This window comes from Pantherophis guttatus, chromosome 3, assembly GCF_059756535.1.
Source record: "Pantherophis guttatus breed Tessera chromosome 3, ASM5975653v1, whole genome shotgun sequence".
Lineage (NCBI taxonomy): Eukaryota > Metazoa > Chordata > Lepidosauria > Squamata > Colubridae > Pantherophis > Pantherophis guttatus.
Genome location: NC_142065.1, coordinates 112,680,506 through 112,695,123, shown reverse-complemented (window position 1 = coordinate 112,695,123; position 14,618 = coordinate 112,680,506). Strand labels below are relative to the sequence as shown.

Here is a 14,618-nt window from a genome sequence, read left to right as displayed (position 1 = left end):
GCGGCGGCAGGAGGCTCCACCCAGACGCTTCTGCGCATGCGCAGAAGCATTGCGCACACGAGCGCACACGCACTCACGAGCAAACCAGTAGCGACAGATTTTGAAACCCAACCCTGCTAGAACAGTTTATATTTCCCTTGCATCATAATAAATTGTATACATGGGAATCATTCTTGAATTTGATTAAATTTATATTGTGAATATATGCTATTGATTTTGCCATTGCTGCATTATTTCCAGGTTTAAGCTCCCTGTCAGATATTGTCAGAATTGTGTTTTTTATCCAAAATTGGGATAAATGTATTCTCAATACAGCAAGCATGTATGAGTAAATGATGCTGCTTTTTGTTAATATATTCTGGAATTATAGTAAAAATAATTTCCACACTTTCTTAATAATATGTATATATTTTCAAGTACTAGGGATCTTTTTATATCTTTACCATGTTGTGTTAAACTTTTCCTTCTTTGTCATGGCATTTCCAATGTTTATTATTATATGATTTATCTATTTTGGAGATTATAGATGTTGTGTATCATTTATAAAACATTTTATACCAATTTTCTCTTTATCTATTATGCAGCTTTTTTATTTGTTTTGTCTCTGTCTCTCTGTCCTATCTACATAGGGTTTCTATATCCACTGTAGCTGATTGTATTGGTTTTGTATGAGCATTTCAAATTTTTGGGTTTGTATGAGCATTTGAAACAAACGTTATTTTTGTTATTATTCCTCCCTCTTTAACATGAAATTTTATCCTTCCAACAACTTGTAAAGCATCATCTGTGGTATATCGTGGCCTTCACTGAATATATTTCTTACTGTATCTTTAATCTATTCAATGAATCTGCATGGACCATGTCTGCATATATGATTATATTTTTCTTACTGTAATTATGTCCAGTGTGAAAAGCATTTGAAGGAAAGACTAATGGTGTAATTGTTGGGCTTATTATTTTCCTTAGGAAAATAATCAAACTTTTATCTGATTACAGGTAGCTGCAACTTATAGTTTGTTCAAAGTTACACATGCTCAGAATTTGGATGCTTGGCAACTGGCATGTATTTATGATAGTTGCAGTATCTGGTGTCATGTGATCACCTTTTGTCTGACACGCAAAGTTAATGAGGAAGTCAGAATTGCTTAACCACCATGTTACTAATTTAACATCTGCAGTGATTCATTTAACAACTTTGGCAAGAAAGGTCATAAAATGGGATAAAAATCACTTAACTGTGTTGCTTAATAGTGGAAATTTTGGGCTCAATTACAGTGATAAATCAAGGACTACTTGCATATTGTTTGTCCTTTTATATTTTTATCCATTGTGCCTTGGTACTATAAGTGTAAGGACCAGCTTCTCCCCCCCCCCCCCCCACCACCACCTTCCAAGAAAGTATGAACTCTTGAGAACTTTGTATTTCAAAAGGAATCTTTTATTGAAAGGGATGAAAGTAAGTCAAAACGCAAAGCAGGCTCTGGGGTCCCTCACGGCATGCAGTTCAGGATAAAGGAAATTAGGAACCCCTGCCCACCTTCCAATGTGGATTCCAGCCAATCCGCAGGTGTGAATACAAATTGCATCACTCTCTCTGAGAAACAAATACGAAGAGTTTCTCAGGGTCATTTTACAATCCACTCGTTCCCCCCTTTTTCCGAGGTGTGAGATTTCCTCAGGGATTCCTGGCCCCCTTTTTTACCCTACTGTCTTATATTTTTTTGAACTCTGAAATAAGCGCTTATTGCCATGCGCTCAAAAGCATGGGCTTATTGCCATGCGCTCAAAAGCCCAATTGGGCTTATTATCAGGGGATGTCTTATTTTGGGGAAAACAGGGTGTGTGTATATGTATATGTGTATAGATAGATAGATAGACAGACAGACAGACAGACAGACAGACAGACAGACAGACAGACAGATAGATAGATAGATATACATACATACATACACATACATGTGTGTGTGTGTAAAAATACATTTTAATATTTAATAATTGATCAAGCATATTAAACGTTCAGCTTGTTCAAACATAATTTCCTAATGTAATTTGCTTTTCATCATAACATATTGTGTAGTTACTCCAAGAAGAAAATTATATTTGGCAAATAACTATGTCATGCTAAACCAAAACCAAATCACATTATCATTCAATGAGTACAACTTCATTAAAAAATGATAAAATACAAAAAAAAATTAAACAAGAAAAATATTAAATAGATGCATAAGTGAAATAATAGCTCTTTACGAACTTTAATTTGCCAAGAAGGATTAAGATGAGAAGGATTCTTATTTGGATAGGAAAGACTAAGATCCTTAAGTTATAATGTTGTAATGTGAATTGGAATACTACTGTGCTAACCGTGAGACGGCAGTGGAAGTTTAATAACTTGCACCTGAGACTAGCATCTTCTCCACGGGACTTTAGATCGCTGGGATGGACCCCTAGCCATGGACTATACCCAGTTACTGAATGTATTCGTCAGTAGAACTCCTCAAACTGAGTGATTCCCCCCTCTCGCAAGTTTGGCCCCCCACTCTATCGAGGGCCTATCTCGATGACGGGTTTTGGAACCCCGAGAAATGGCACGCAGCAAACAGGAACCCACAAGGGACTGGGCTTAGCCCGACAGAGGGCTCTGTGATTTGGGGTGCGGGGTCAGGGGCCGAGGAGGGGGCTAGTTTCCGTACTAATGAGGGCTGTTCCATCGGCACTGTGTGTGGGAGGGGCAGATACGGCGGGAGCAGAGGGCCATATCATGTTAGGGGAGTACGCACTCGCTATCTTGGAGCGATTGCGCGCTCCGACCCCCAATGCTCTTCTTGTTCTCTGGGTTGCACAGATCCTCAGGGCCCGGGCCTTCGGTTGATGTTGTGCAACACCAGGTCCATGGTAAATAAAGCCCCCCTCATTTGTGATCTCGTTCAGGAGGGGGGAGTGGACCTGGCAGGTATTACGGAGACCTGGTTGGGCCTGGAGGGGGGGTCCCCCTTGTTGAAATGTGCCCACCAGGTTTCCGTGCATTCCATCAGCCAAGGTCTCAGGGGAGGGGCAGTTGTTATCAAGGAAGGTCTTGATCCAAGGGAGACCACTGTGCCTCAGATAGCCGGATGTGAGTCCCTCCTTGTGAAGTGGGGCCGTGGGGGGCAAATGGGCTTGCTGGTCACGTGCCTGGCTCCCGCCACGTGGCGGCAGCCTTGCCTGAGTTGCTCAATATGATAGCCGAGGTGGCGGTTGATACCCCCAGGCTTATGGTCATGGGGGATTTCAACCTGCCATCTATCGGTGAAACGTCTGAGGCAGCTCGGGAGTTCATGGCTTCCATGATGGCCATGGACCTGATTCAATTAGTTCATGGCCCCACTCACATGGGGGGACACACTCTGGACCTGGTTTTTGTCTCTGGCCAGTGGTTGAATGATTTTGATATAGGGGATATTGTGATTGAGCCCTTGTCATGGTCAGATCATTCTCTCCTTTGACTTGACCTTCAAACCGTTACACCCCGCCGCAGGGAGGCGGAACCTATTAGGTGGTTCCGCCCCAGACACCTGATGGACCCAGAGAGGTTCCAGATGGAGCTTGGGCCATTCCCTGAGGTTCTGGCTCATGACGCGGCTGAAGACCTGGTGGCTGCCTGGGATAGGGCAGCTGCTGGAGCTTTGGACCACGTCGTGCCTTTGCGGCCTCTGACCCGGTGCCGATCCCAGGTGGCTCCCTGGTTTTCCGAGGAGCTGAGGGAAATGAAGCGCCGGAAAAGACACCTAGAGAGCAGTTGGCGAGCCAGCCAGTCCGAATCTGACTGAACATTGGTGAGGTCTCATATTAAGACCTACCTAGTGGCGATAAAAGCGGCAAAGTCTGACTACTTTTCCGCTCTTATTGCGTCTGCAGATAATCGCCCAGCCGCCCTGTTTAGGGTGACCCACTCCCTGCTCCATCTGGGAGCGCGGGAAGACCCCTTGGAGGGTAGAGCTGAGGATTTTGTACAGTATCTGCATGACAAAATCACTCAAATTCGGGAAGGCTTGGACTCTGATGGGACAGGTCATCAATGTACTTCCTCAACTCGGTCATTTCAGCAGGTGTCATGGAGTACATTCTGGGTTTTGGCAATTTGGCTCCCAGTTCTAATTCGATGGCGCAATCCATGGGCCGATGAGGGGGGAGGAAGTTACATTCCTCCTCACTGAAAACTTCAGCTAAGTCTGCATACACCTTACGAATCTGGTGTTCGCCTGGAGGCCCGTCTGAACAAACCGCTGCTGTTTCTGGCAGCTGGCCGTTATGGGTAGGCTGCTCTTTGGGTGGAGGGGCAGGGAATAATGGGCCAACCCCTATTCTGATTTTTCAGTATCCACCTTCCCATTTGATGGCGGGGCCCCATTTGTCCAGCCAAGCCAGGCCCAGTATGATAGATTCTGACATTTTGGGGGTTACTATAAATCGTATAAGTTCATGATGTTTCCCAATCTCTAATTTAACCGGTTCAGTAATATGGGTGGCAGGGACCGCCCCAATTAATGTTTCATCCACCTGGTGAAATTTAATTGGGCACTTTAAGGCTGTTGTCCTGATCCCCAATTGAAAGAGGCGGTGGTGAGGCCCCTCCTCAAGAAGCCCTCCCTGGATCCAGCGGTATTAGCAAATTATCGTCCTGTCTCCAACCTTCGCTTTGTTGCAAAGGTTGTTGAGAGTGTGGTTGCACGACAACTGCCTCAGTACCTGGATGAATCGAATTATCTAGATCCGTTCCAGTCGGGATTCAGGCCCGGGTACAGGACAGAGACAGCATTGGTCGCATTGGTTGATGATCTCTGGAGGGCTCGAGACAGGGGTTGCTCCTCAGTCCTTGTCCTATTAGACCTCTCAGCGGCTTTTGATACCATCGATCATGATATCATGCTGCACCGGTTGGAAGGGGTGGGGGTGGGGGGCACTGTTCTACAGTGGTTCTCCTCCTTTCTCTCTGACCGGTCGCAGTCTGTGTTGACAGGGGGGCAGAGGTCGACCCCGAGGCCCCTTATATGTGGGGTGCCACAAGGATCGGTCCTCTCGCCCCTTCTATTCAACATTTATGTGAAGCCGCTGGGTGAGATCATCCGTGGTTTTGGGGTGAAGTACCATCAGTACGCTGATGACACCCAGCTGTACATCTCCACCCCAGACCACCCCAATGATGCCCTCGAGGTGATGTCCCGGTGCCTGGAGGCCGTACGGATCTGGATGGGGAGGAACAAACTCAGACTCAACCCATCCAAGACCGAGTGGCTGTGGTTTCCGTCGTCCCGATATAGTCAGTTGGCGCCATCTCTGACTATTGGGGACGAGTCGTTGGCCCCCACAGATGGGGTTCGCAACTTGGGCATCCTCTTGGACTCACGGCTGTCTTTTGAAGAGCATATGACGGCCGTAGCCAGGAAGACTTTTTATCAGGTTCGCCTGATTCGCCAGTTGCATCCCTTTCTGGATCGGGACTCGTTACGCACGGTCACTCACACCCTTGTCACCTCACGCCTGGATTATTGTAATGCTCTCTACATGGCGCTCCCCTTGAGAAGCACCCGAAGGCTTCAACTGGTCCAGAATGCGGCCGCGCGGGTGGTAATGGGAGCAATGTGGCGCTCTCATGTAACCCCCCTCCTGCGTGAGCTGCACTGGCTCCCAGTGGTCTTCCGGGTGCGCTTCAAGGTTTTGGTTACTATCTTTAGAGCGCTCCATGGCTCAGGACCAGGGTACTTACGAGACCGCCTCCTGCAACCAATAGCCTCTCACCGACCAGTTCGCTCCCATAGAGAGGGACTCCTCAGGGTGCCGTCGGCCAAACAATGTCGACTGACGGCCCCCAGGGGGAGAGCCTTTTCTGTGGGGGCACCTACCATCTGGAACGGGCTTCCCCCGGAGTTACGAAACATCCAAGACTTACGCATATTTCGCCGTGCCCTGAAAACATTTCTATTCCAACAGGCTGGTCTGGCCTAACTCTCCCTTTTTAATTGGCTTTTAAACTGGCTTTTAAATTGGGTTTTAAACCTCTTTAGATAAATTTGGATGTTTTTTAATCTTTGAGCCTAAATTACTTAATCTGTTTCTTAATAGTTTTTAACTTCTATATGTATTTGTATTTATTATGGCTGTTCACCGCCCTGAGTCCTTCGGGAGTAGGGCGGTATACAAATATGAAAAATAAATAAGAAATAAATAAATGGAGTTGAGGTCTTTCTTTCCTAAGGGATCAGACTGGGGCAAGTCTGACTTGCTTTCAAACTCAGCATCTTGGCATTTACTCAACAAGGTGGTTACTTTGGCAGAGTGCAGAATTCTCTGAAGTGGGGGAGGGGATGTTCCCTGCTCCTGGGCACTCAAAAACAGAATGGTGACACTGGGAGGAGCCTAAGATGGCATTTGTTTCTTCACAGGTCCACAGGTTTGTTTCTTCACAGGTCCACTGACCTGGGACTATCTAACATTTAAAAAAATATTATTAATGACTTTTATATAAATAAAAGATTGACATGAAAATGTATAAAGGGTAACAAAAAGTGCAAGAAATAGTACAGATACAAAAAATTTATTCCACAAATAGATTTAGGACAAAAAAAGATATAAAGTATCTAAAGAAACTACTTCCAATCTTCTTTAAACAGTTAGTGTCATTATGACTCCTCTTTTTAAGATTAGATTACATGGTTCCCTTTTTCCTTGTATTTTATTATTTATTAAATAGGTTAATATAGCTGCCCAACTCACACACTGTGACTCTAGCTGGCATACATTACAAATCAACAATATAAAAACCCCTTAAACACACATACATGTGTGTGATAGTAAACACAAGCCACATGATTGGCTCCAAATCAACCTGGAGTACCCAGGCCCAATGATAGAAATATGTTTTCATGACCTTCTAACAAGGGACCGCCTTTATTTCTGCAGGAAGAATGTTCCAAAGGGAGGAAGGCATACAGAGAAGGACCTCCTGTAGATCCAAAAATCACCATTTCCCTTTTTTTAATTTTCAACAGAAAGTCCATAAAAGGTTTCAAGGTTGTTGTTTTTTTTATATAAAAGTACATATTGTTTTATCCCTGACCAAACAGGTCAATTTTGCATTTCTGAAAATTCTGCCATCTTCATAATCCACTCCTCCATTGTGGGTATTTCACTATTACTCCATTTTGGTGCACATAAATCTGCTGCAATTACCAGGTACAAAACCAATCTTCTGGCCTGGCCGGATAAGGAGGTTTGCAAAAATCCGAGCAACTAGTAGATAACAAGGGAGAGTTTGCACTTCACATTCTATCTTTAAAGATGGACACTGAGATTCCTATATTCAGCGGCAGCCACTTTTTCTTCTCATGCTCTCGCGCCTGAATATTTTTTTTCCCTGACGTTAGAGTTTTTGTCCTGCTAAGAGGGTTTTCTGTTTCATGCTCGTTAGGCAGAACAAGAGGGTCGGCTGGTTGCTTTACTGGATCATTAGTTTCGTTCAGCTGCGCCTCTTTACAAAGAATTTCCATGCCAGAATTTGCTACCGAAAGATGCTTCTTACTCTGAGCTTTGTATTCCCAATCTTTACTTACCTTTTGCCCAGGTCTACCCGATTGTAACTGAAAAAAATCAGGACAACATCAAATGGCAACCTTCCTTTTTCCTGGGCTACTTTTCTCGGAGATTTCTGTTGGTAAGAGGAAGCGCGATGGCTTCCAACGCTCTTTTACCATTGTCGTCATCGCCCTTTGGGCGTGCTTTGTCCGGCGCATAGTGGAGAAAAAAGTCTAGCGCTTTGCGCACGCGCCGCCCGTCGATTTCTATTTCTGGTCATTTTGATATCAGGCGATTGTGAATAAGCAGGAGTCTGTCGGGAATAATTATCCAGGTGAATTCTTTGCCTGGATAGCGCTCTTCTGGGGAAGAAACCAGCGAGCACAAGGAAGAAATAAGGGTAAAAGTTCTACAAATTCTCGGTTTCATGGATGAGTCAAGTCTGAGGCGGCGCGTGTTTTAGTGTAGGGAAAGGCAGTTCTCCGCGAACTGCTCGAAAAAGTGGCTGCTCCTGGCGTCGCATCCCAGAGTGACGCCAATCTGGGAATCTAGCGCCGATTGCCCGTCGCTCACTTGAATGAGTGGGGGTTCCGGTGTGTATGATAAGACACGGAGAGCACGTGTGAGCGCTATATTGACTCCCTGAGGGATAAAAGTGGCGCGCCTTAAATCTCATGAATTTCAGTGGAATTGAGGCTAGCAACTCTAATCGGTTTATGTATCTTCTTCCCGTAACGGTCATGGTGGGATCCTTCTTGCCTGCCCTCTTCTTTCTTTGGAAGGTCGCAGGACTGTGCAGGAGTTGATACACTTTGGTCTCATTCTTTAAAAATGGTTTTAGAAAAATATTCTGCAGTTAAAGATGCATCCTGGCTTTTTTCCACAAATAGAATTAGGACAAGAAAAGCCCAGCTTTGCCTGATCAAGGACGGATTCCCAGGAATTTTGTCCGAGGTAAGAAATAGAATTTGAGATAACATGACTCAGCGGTCTCAGATGGCAATATAGAAATCTATTTATTCCATTCATTTCTTAGCATTTCCATATCACATTTATTGATAAGTATCTACAGAAAATAATAGGGTTTTTTTTAGTGTCAAAGGATTTAAGAAGTTCTAGTATCTCAGCTGTCTCAGAATCTAAGAATAATGCTAGTCCAAACAATATTAACAAATATAACTACATATGTTGCCATGTAGACAATAATTTTCTCTTAACATGTTAGAAATTCATCTTCATTACTTATCAATTGATCCAAAATCAGTATCTCCACTTACGACCAATGTTTTCATATCATATTTTCCCCAATTTTTAAAATTTAGTTTCCCCATAAAGTTAATTAGCATAGGAAAAGTCAAATATTTTTTTAGGCATTATGTCCCATATGTTTCTGATACAATTGTTTCCAGAGATACTAGAGGGTTAGTATACTATTAACTAAGTTATCTTTCAGTATATGCATACCTGGAAATATGGATTCCATACAAATATAGAACTGATATTTCTTAAATGGATGTTCAGTTATAGGCATCAATTCCAATTTCCACAAAATGCACTAAAATATCCCTAGGAATAGAAATAGAATACAAATAGAAAGTTCTGAAGGAGCTGGCAGATGTGATTGTCATGATCCCGATTAACGAACCCAAGCAAATCAGAACTCTGAGGCTGAGGTCTTCCTCTAAAAACTCATTTATTGGGCACATCATATCGGCACGATCAAATGGAAAGCCAACTCTAAATGTTTTCCACAGTTTCTTTTTTTTTTTTAATATTTTATTGTTAAGAAATTATAATAATACAGTTTTTGTCCATCCGGTTACATAGTATAGGAAAAGGAAATAAATAAGAATAAAGATGTATGTACATATAGATAATCTTTGCTACTCAGTTACATAGTATATAAATATGTACTTATACTGATATGTGCTTATATCATTCTTAATGTATATATATATATATATAATAGGTCTTTAAAGGTAAATTAATAAATACATGTCATATCTTTTGCTTACCTATATAACCTTTCCTTACTTCATTTTACTTTCTACAATCTACGGTACATCTTCTCTTACTATGTCATTTGACTATTTCTTGTACTCAATCTAGTCTCTTCCATTTTCTTGTACTCAATCTAGTCTCTTCCATTTTTTTTTTATTTCATTTTCCTCTTCTCTAACCACCCGTACCAATTGTCCCACACGCTATAATAGTATCTTCTCTGTCATTGATTTCCAACGTTAATTTATTCATCTCGGCACATTCCATTATTTTACCGATTACTTGTTCCTTAGTTGGTATTTTTTTTCTCTTTCCATTGTTGAGCAAAAGAGATTCTTGCTGCTATTATTATATGCACTGCTAGGTATTTCTTCTTTTTTACCATTTCCGTCTTCAGAATTCCCAGGAGGAATATTTTAGGATCTAATTCAAAAGTTTCACCTATTATTTCTGAAAGCCAATTGCCAATCATCTTCCAATATTTTTTAGCTTGAGGGCAGGTCCACCAGCAATGGTAAAAAGTGCCTTGCTGATGACCGCACTTCCAACACTTTGGACTTAGGTTGGGATAAATTTTGGCAATCCTAGCTGGTGCTAGGTGCCACCTATAGATCTTATACTGGTTCTCCTTGTATGTGGTTGCCTTGGTGAGTCTTACATTGTTATTCCATATTTGGTCCCATTCTTCCAAATTTATATTTTTCCCAATATTTTTGGCCCATGCTAACATTGGATCTTTAACCACCTCCTCCATCAGGTCATATTCTACCAAATAATTGTACAATTTAGCCAGTAATTTATTGTCCGTGCTTATCCAAATCTTATCGAAATCTTTGCTACCCATTTCTATACCGTATTGTTCTTTATCTTTTTTGTACCTTGATTTTATCTGTGCGTATGTCCACCATTCTATGTGAGTATCTTGTTCTTTTAACTGTTCTATTGTTTTGAGATTTCCTGCCTCGTCTAATATTTCTTTATATTTCACCATTTTATCAAGTTCCAGAACGTTTGGGTATATTATCGCCTCCATAGTTGAGAGCCAACTGGGGATTTTAGTATAATGTTTTCGTCTTATTTCTTCCCAGGTTAACTTCAATATATCCCTCAATTTGTGTTTATTAAAGTATGTTTTTGTTTTTTTCCCTGTTTCCCATAGGAAGGCATGCCAGCCTTTCTGAAGATCATGCCCTTCTAACGTTAAAATTCTTTTGTTCGCCAAGGTCGCCCAATCTTTTAACCAATTCTTTTAGAATTGCTGCTTTATGATAAGTTTCCCAAATAGGTAGTCCAAGCCCTCCTCTATCTTTTTTATCTTGTAAACTCCTAATTGCTATTCTTGGCTTTTTTCCTCCCCAGATAAATTTCCTAATGATGGCATCAAGTTCTCTGAAAATTTTTTTGTCTAATTTAATTGGCGCCGTTTGAAACAGATACAACAATTTAGGTAAGACACTCATTTTGATTGTCGCTATCCTCCCTAAAAAGGAAATCTGGAGCTTCCCCCATTTCTCTAAGTCTTGTTTTATGCTTTTTACCAAAGGGACATAATTGTCCTCTTTGAGGGCTGAATATTTTGTTGAGATCCACACTCCCAGGTATTTAACTTTCTTCACAATTTGTATTCCCATGGATTCCTCCAGGGCTTCTTTCTGATTTTTTGTCATATTTTTGGTGAGCATTTTGGTTTTAGATTTGTTTAATTTGAGCCCCGCTACTTCTCCATACTTGTCAAGTACATCCAATATTTGTATGCCTGTTTCCACCGGTTCTTCCATGATTAAGACGACATCATCCGCAAACGCTTGGACTTTATATATTTCCTTCCTGATTTTGAGCCCTTTAATTTGGTCACTCTCCCTAATCTTCTTTAATAACACTTCTAGTGCCAATATATACAGAAGTGGTGACATTGGGCATCCCTGTCTTACTCCTTTACTGATCTGAAATGTTTTAGTGAGTTCGCCGTTTACTAAGATGTTAGCCCTTTGCTTCTCGTAAATCGTGTTTATTGTGTTTGCAAAATTTTGTCCAAATCCCATTATATCAATTTGTTGCTTTATAAATTCCCAATTCAAATTGTCGAAGGCCTTCTGGGCGTCTAAAAAAACTAATGCCACCTCTTTGTCCGGGTGTTTCTCATAATATTCTATCACATCCAGAATCGTCCTTGTGTTATTCCTAATTTGCCTCCCTGGGAGGAATCCATTCTGGTCACTATGTATTATCTTATTGAGGATTCTTTTTAGTCTTTCCGCTAATATGCTCATGTATATTTTATAATCAATATTGAGAAGAGAAATTGGCCTATAATTCTGTATCAATTTGGTATCTGTTCCTTCTTTTGGTAGGAGTGTAATATAAGCCTCTCTCCAAGATTCTGGTATTTTATTTTTCAGTAGGGCCTCATTAAAAATTTCAAGCATTCTTGGAAGTAGAATGTCTTCTAATTCTAAGTTTTTATATAATTCCCCTGGGAATCCATCCGGGCCCGGAGATTTATTCTTTTTCAGTTTGGCAATTGCTGTTTTTAACTCTGTCAATGTAATCTCTTTATTCAACATCTCTTTTTCCTCCTCTCCGATCTGTGGCATTCCCTCCTCCAATAGATATTGTTTTACTTTCTCTTTGGGAATATCTTCTTCTTTATATAAAGACGCATAGTATTCGCATGCTATTTCCAGTTTTTCTTCCTCCTTGGTTACAATGTGGCCTTCCAGGTCCTCTAATTGGAAAATAATTCCTTTCTCTCTCTCTTTTTTAATTCTATAGGACAACCACCTGCCTGGCTTATTGGCGTTCTCAAAACAATATTGTTTTGTTCTCTTAATTTCATGTGCTAATTTTTCTTGATCCATTATATTTAGTTTATGACGAATGGTCATCCAATTTTCTTTTATTGTTTCATTATCAGGGTTTTGTTGTGCCTCTTTCTCTGCCTTTGCCAGTTCTTCTAGCAATGTTCTTTGAGCTTCTCTCCTCTCTTTGTTTCTGTATGCTCTGTATGCTATCATTAGGCCTCTTAAATAGGCCTTCATCGTATCCCAGATTATTCCCCGATCCATTGGTTCTTTTTCATTTTCTTCAAAAAAGTTTGTTAGCTCCCCTCTAACTTTATCAATATTTTTTTGTCTCGTAGGAATTGTATGTTCATTCTCCATCTCGTATTCTTTCTCTTATATCTACTCTTCCATCTAATTTCCAGTGGGTTATGGTCTGCCCAGGTGTTGGGTAAGATCTCTGCTGATACAATGTCCATTCCCATATTCCTGCTCACCTACATCATATCTATTCGAGACCATGATTTATTAGGATTAGAATAGAAAGTGTACTGTCTTTTATTGGGGTGTAATGTTCGCCAAATGTCTACGAGATTTAGTTCATCGACTAAGTTGAAGAAGGTTTTTGGTAGATTTTTCCTTTTTTTCTTTTGTCCTCTGGGTCTTTTATGATCTTTATTTGCGTCTACCACTCCATTGAAGTCCCCAATGATGCAAATATTGTTATTATCCATTCTCCTTATTATTTCTCGCGTTTTATTGTAAAACTCTTTCATATTTTTGTTTGGAACGTAGATCGCTGCTATTAATATTGGAGAGTTGCCTCTCTTAATTTCAACTATTAGTAATCTACCTTTTGGATCTGCATATTTCAATTCTGTTTTTATCTCTTTTTTGATATATAGTGCCACCCCTCTCTTCTTTTTCATAGCTAAGGAGGTATAAAGATTCCCCAATTTTTTATATTCCAAATATTTTTTGTCTTCTTGTTTAATGTGTACCTCCTGGAGACAGACTATATCTACATTTTGAGTGACTAATTTATTAAAGAAAGTTTTTCTTTTTTTATAATCATTAAGTCCATTTACGTTGATCGATAGGATTTTGCAATCATCCATCCTTTTTGCCTTGTGTTGTTTTACTTGAATTTAAGGTTGGTGTTTGCTCAAACCGCTCTTTGTGGTCTTTGTTTCTTCCCTGCTTCTCTGCTTTCTTTCTCTTCCTTCTCTTTCTCCTCTAAACTCTCTTTCCCCTCCGGGGTCCCTTCTTTGGATCTTCTTTGGGTGAGTTTCTCTTCTGTGGTAGCTGCTTCCAATTCCTCTTTACTACTCTGTTCATCTTCTGACCCTCTCAGTTGGTCAAGGAATTCTTGAGCCTCCACCAGGCTGTTTATTTTAATTTTCCTCCCTTGCAATGTAACCAGCATACCCTCTGGCAAGGTCCATCTGAAGAGTATATTCCTTTTGTTCAACTGTATGGCGAGGAATCTATAGTCTCTTCGTTGTTCTCTCACCCTCCTCGGCACTTGCTTAAAGACAACCACCTCCCTTTCCTTATAGTTGATTGGTTCTTCCTTTACCATTTTATAAAAAATATCTTTAACTTTCTTCCGTGCAAATCTTATGTGTACCTCTCTAGGTAGTTTGTTCCGTCTGGCGTAGTTCGTCTGTACCCTGTACACCTCGTCCAGTTCTTTTATTATGTCGTCTGTATCTTGTTGAAGAACCTCCGCTATTAATTCTGCCATTACTTGGCCCAGGTTTTCGTCCTTATCTTCTGCAATGTTTTGGAAACGCAGATAGAAAGAAGCTCTATCCATTTCCAGCTGCGTAATCGAATCTTCCAGATCCCGGTTCTGGGCCATAAATTTTTGATCTACTGTCTCTAGGTTCTTCTCTTGTTGTTCAATCTTAGATTCCATTTTTTGTATTCTCTGTTCGTTCTTTTGTATAGCTTGTTGTATGTCACTCATTTTCTGGTTAATGCTTTGTATGTCTGTTTTCAATTCTTGATGATTGCTGGACATCTTCTCTTGCATTAAGAGCATTGTCTCTTGAATCGTTGCTAATGACAACTGCATCGCTTGCATTGTTGGAATCACTGATGATTTCTCGCTTTTTGATAGCGCTTCTATCGACTTTTGGGTTGCAGGGGACGACATTGTAATTGTGGGGTTTGAGAAGCTGGAGGTTACTTTCTTTCCTGTTTTTGTCACAGTGGATGCAAGACTTGTCATCTCCCTCAACACTTTCGCCTGTTCTCTGACTATCTTTTCTATGTTCCTCCAAA

At 41.1% G+C, this 14,618-nt stretch overlaps 1 protein-coding gene across 6 annotated transcripts in view; it reads left to right on the top strand.

Moving 5' to 3' along the window:
- LOC117661258 (5'-AMP-activated protein kinase subunit beta-2) overlaps positions 1-14,618 on the top strand; it is a 118,874-nt gene that overhangs the window by 22,707 nt on the left and 81,549 nt on the right. The window contains exons 1-3 of one of the 6 annotated variants that reach the window (XM_034409912.3): positions 7,810-7,948; positions 8,439-8,502; positions 10,909-10,996. The exons of 1 other annotated variant lie outside the window; for it this stretch is intronic. The gene's annotated coding sequence lies outside the window, so the exon portion shown is untranslated. Of the gene's footprint in view, positions 1-7,741; positions 7,949-8,438; positions 8,503-10,908; positions 10,997-14,618 lie in introns of those variants that run through there. 4 more of the 6 variants (XM_034409914.3, XM_034409911.3, XM_034409915.3 and 1 more) reach the window with 4 other exon arrangements.